Below are 4,713 nucleotides of genomic sequence, written 5' to 3' on the forward strand. Positions count from 1 at the left end.
TTTGGGATTTATGCCCATTGTTTTTGAAGCACATAGCTGAATAAAGTTGAGATTTACTTTACTTAGAAAATTATACTTTGTAAAGGAATTTGACATTCATCATTAGAACTAATGACCCCCCACCCTTTTTTTTCCTTAATGTTTCAGGCCAGAAATTCTCCAACACTGCTCCTGTTTAGGGCCTGTGCTGGCTGCCTTGGTGCAGCTGGGAAACTTAAAAAGTCTCTCATGTAATTCTGAGTGTGTTTTGTATCCACTATCTTGTAGACAGTGTGCTTTGTCTTTACCAGAGTCAAGAGCATTTGAAAGTAATGTGCATAGCTTATTACGTGTTGTGAAAAGTGTGGGACTCTTAAAGTCCAAAGGGAAGCCTTATTTGTTTATATCCTACTTTATTCCAGAAGAGCTTTGAGGAGACCTATAGGAGACAACTAAAATAGGGAACTATAAAGAAATGAGGACCAAGAACCAATCTAATTAGAGTAGAATGCCAATACTGACTTTAAAAGCAAAACACTGGAATGCAAGTTAGAGCCCTACAGAAATGCACTGGGTAATTGCTCATTTGGCTTTGAATCTGGCAGCAAAGCAGAGAAGTATGATCTGCTGCCATCTGAGTGGGTGGTTGGGGTGTCCTATTTGCTTGGGGGGAGAACCAAGACCTTTAATGCTGCTGGTTTGCCCTTGCTGGGAGTCAGGCGAGGTTATTTCCGAGGTCTCCTGGCTAATCTTTGCAACTCCTCTGAATTAGGGCATGTAGGTTGAGCTTTAGTGACAAAGTTCCTGTGAGGGTCCCTGGGGGAGCTGGTTCCTCACCCTGTGATGAGCTGGTTGACCTCATCACCCATGATCATAACGAGTGCCCCCTCCCCCACACTTCCCAGGAGATGCCTTGCTGGGCCTTTTGTCACTGGGGGGATGATCAAGAGGTGTGTTTCACCATGGCAGCACGTCCTCGGGGTTAGAGCTGTAAGCTATTTGTTTCAGGTCATCTAGACCCTATGTGGCACATAATCTGTTCTGAAATATGTTCCTGATTGAGAAGGGGGAGAGGGGGATTGGGGGAACTTCATGGAGAGAGGGAGCTGTACTCAGGCCTGGCCACTAGAGGGCGACGTGACCTCATCTGTGGCTAGTCTGCCCAGAATACCACTGGGGCAAGGCTTGCGGTACTCCGGAGGGAGCAACTGCAAATTTGGGTTCATAGATCTGGAGTACCCTGTTAAATACTGACTGACTCTGGGAAATTAATATGACCAAATATGACCCGCAAGGCCCCATCTAGTTCTACTCTCTAGGACTCCCCTTCAGTCTTTACCTCAGCCCAAAGACACACATTGCATTGCAAACAGGCATGGAGAGTAATACCTCCAAATGCGGTCAGTCCTGCCCCTTCCCTTTCGTGTTCTCTCACTTATGTGGCACATGGGTCAGGAGGGAGATGGGGTAGGGGAGGAGGGAGATGGGGTGGGGAAGAGGGAAATGTGGAGGGGGAGGAGGGAGAAGTGGAGGGGGAGGAGGGAGATGGGGCGGGGAAGGAGGGAGATGGGGTGGGAGAGGAGTCTAGCAGGTGTGTGCTTCTCCCCACCATAGGGCCTCTCTGTGAGCAGCCCTCCTGGGTCCCATCCCTAGGTCTCTAGCATAGGGTTCTCAGTCTTGGTCCTACATTGGGATCCCCTTGGGAGCTTTGAAAATACCCCTATATATATAGGTCTTACCTCACCCCATTCTGATGAATTGGCCTGGAGTGTAGCTGGACGTTGGAAGCTGCCCAGATGTGGGTAAGAACAACTCCTATAACACAAGGACGTCAACCAAGACTTGGCTGTCCCTGTGAACTTCTCTGCCCTAGGGGACCCACTACCCTAGATTAGCTAGGGCTGGGGGTAGAAGTCTCCCGTCTAGTTTGAGAAGGAGCCTAATCCTCGGGCAGTGGGCAATCCTCACTGGCTGGGGCTGCTGCTGAGTATCTACCTTCATGTGGCAGGCCAGCCCTCTCTGCCTTGCAGCCTCCCCTGGCCCCCTCCCTCCACCAGCCCTGTCCATGCTCATCATTCCTGGACTGCTAGGCCTTCCTGGAACATGCTTGGCTCTTGCACGGCTGCACCTTTGCAGAAGATTTTTCCTCTAGCATTACTGCAGGAAAGGTCCCACAGAGCTGAGCACTCAAGATGTGTGACTTCACCGAAGACCAGACCGCAGAGTTCAAGGAGGCCTTCCAGCTGTTTGGACAGGGGATGGCAAGATCCTGTACAGCCAGTGTGGGGACGTGATGAGGGCCCTGGGCCAAAACCCCACCAAAGCCGAAGTGCTCAAGGTCCTGGGGAACCCCAAGAGTGACGAGACGAATGTGAAGGTGCTAGATTTTGAGCACTTCCTGCCTATGCTGCAGACAGTGGCGAAGAGAAGGACCAGGGCACCTATGAGGATTACATTGAAGGCCTTAGGGTGTTTGATAAGGAAGGGAGCAGCACCGTCATGGGTGCTGAAATCTGGCATGTCCTTGTCACATTGGGGGAGAAGATGACAGAGGAAGAAGTAGAGATGCTGGCAGCAGGGCATGAGGACAGCAATGGTTGTATCAACTCTGAAGAGATCATCTGTATGGTACTGAATGGCTGAAGACATGCCCAGTACCCCAGAACCCTGTACCTTTCCCTGTGTGAGACTCTATCTAGTCCCAAAGTGTCCCAGGCTCTCTGGTCACAGCACCTTTCCCATCTTGTTTGCTGTCAGCATTCACCACATAAACTCACTCTGCCCCCCCCCCAACAAAAAGATTTTTCCTTTAGTATGTGCCATAGACACCCGCACAATCCCATGTCCCTTCCAGGAATTCCCCCCCCCAACATATAGTACTGTATGTCTCCTGGGTAATGGTAGTTGTTCCTCATTGCAGGGACCTTTGCACATCCTGTGTGTGTAGTAGGTGTTCAGTAGCTATTGGGTAAATAGCTTGCAGGAGGCCACATGAGTTCAGCCACGTCCAGACATGGCTACAGAGGTCTAACAAAGCTGTGACCAGGCCAGTGATGCCACAGACTCATAGGCCCTCAAGCAGCTGCCACCATGACTAAAGTAGGAGGAGGCAAGGCACAAGATCCTGTGAGGAAGAACGTGTCACCCACAACCTGGGGGCAGGGTGGAGAAGGTAAGAAACCAACTCAGGCCTTAAAGCTGAAAGTCCAGAATCCTAGTGACCCCCAAGGTCACCAGGAATAAACCAGTTGGTTATCAGCCTAGATAAGCTGAAGCCAAGGCATTCATGACTAATAGGGGCCCCAGGAAGGAGGGGGCTGTGGCCTGAGGCTGTCTCCTTGATTCAACCATTCCGTAGTGTGGTCCCACCAGCCTGCCTTCCGGGCACCCACAAAGCCAACTGGCTGGGCCCCAGAGGAAAGTCCTCCAACCTCAGAAGAGTGCATGCAGCTGGGGGACGGTGCAAGGCCAAACATTCTTCTGTGTGTACTAAGCCTTCCATGCCCAGCTCCCTGAGCCTGGCCCACCCAACTCCACAGTGACTGTGTCAGGGCAGGAGGTCTGGGAACCGTGCTGCCTCTGTGGCCCTCAGTGACCACAACAACTTAAGGCAGTAGTGAAAACCCAGGGTGCAGACCCTGGCCCCAAGGCCCCATCCTGCTGGCAGCAATGACATGGCAGTACCTCTCAACCTCAACTTTCCCTTCTTACAACAGGGTAATACCTGTCCCATGACCTTTTCAGGGCAGACAGGAGGCCCAAATGACCTAGTGTTTGTGGCAGGCTCCAGAGGTCTGAAGCTGTGGTTCTCAACCTTGGCTATGTCTTGGAATCAACAGGAGACTAAGAAGTCCTGATTCTTGGGGCTAGCAGGTGGCGTGGAGGTTAAGGTGCCAGATCCCATGTGGCTGGCTGCACAGTTCATGTCCCGGACCTGGCAAATCTTGCCAGGTGCATGTATGTGCATGCCCAAAATCTCTAGAGAGAAATGGAGAAGGGGTCGCAGCATGACAATCCCCCAGTGGGTGATGTTTCACTTTTCCTCTCTGTCTCTGATGAGTGCTTGCACTCTTGGTGGGGGTTAATGTCCTGGTTCTGGATTTTTTTCCTCTAGAGGTTTGAACTATTTGGTCTAGGGGAGACCTGAGCTTCTAAGATTTTTTTTTTTTTTTTTTTAAACTTTCTTCCCATGAATCTTGTGTACCAAAGTTAAGGATCACTGCTTTGTTCTTTTTCTTCAGTTTATTTCCTCAATGAAAGACAAAGGGAAAGAAAAGCACCCTCCACAATCTCACAGTGCAATCCCTGCTCCCTCCACCTTCTTAGCCTGTGATTCTGGCTAGAATTCCTATTTAGCTGGAAAGAGGAGACCTATTCATGTGAACCAACTGGGGACAGAGTAACATGCAGAATCTCCAATGTCAAGGGCAGTTTTAGTAGCTGTTGAAGTGGGAGCATCAACTAGAAAGGGCTTTCCTAGTGAGACTGAGGTGCTGGGTGCTGGGTTGTGCTTGAAGGAGAGGAAGAGGTGCAGAAGTTGGATGGGTGGGAGTGGGAGTAGAGCTCTCATCAGCCTCTAGCTTCTGAAGGCAGGGAGAGAGAGCTGCTGGGAGGCCTGAAGAGCCATCGTCTATGGCTCACGGCTTCTCACACCGGTCAGAGCTCACTGAAGAGATGGCTGTCACTCAGGGGGGCCTGAGAAGCCTGGATGGAACTGAAGCTTCGAGGGTTGGT

At 50.8% G+C, this 4,713-nt stretch overlaps 1 pseudogene; it reads left to right on the forward strand.

The window, feature by feature from the left end:
• Positions 1-1,954: 1,954 nt before the first annotated feature.
• LOC102479369 (myosin light polypeptide 6-like) lies at positions 1,955-2,836 on the forward strand (annotated as a pseudogene).
• The last annotated feature ends 1,877 nt before the right edge of the window (positions 2,837-4,713 follow it).

Source organism: Tupaia chinensis, unplaced genomic scaffold (genome assembly GCF_000334495.1).
Source record: "Tupaia chinensis unplaced genomic scaffold, TupChi_1.0 Scaffold000624_1, whole genome shotgun sequence".
Lineage (NCBI taxonomy): Eukaryota > Metazoa > Chordata > Mammalia > Scandentia > Tupaiidae > Tupaia > Tupaia belangeri.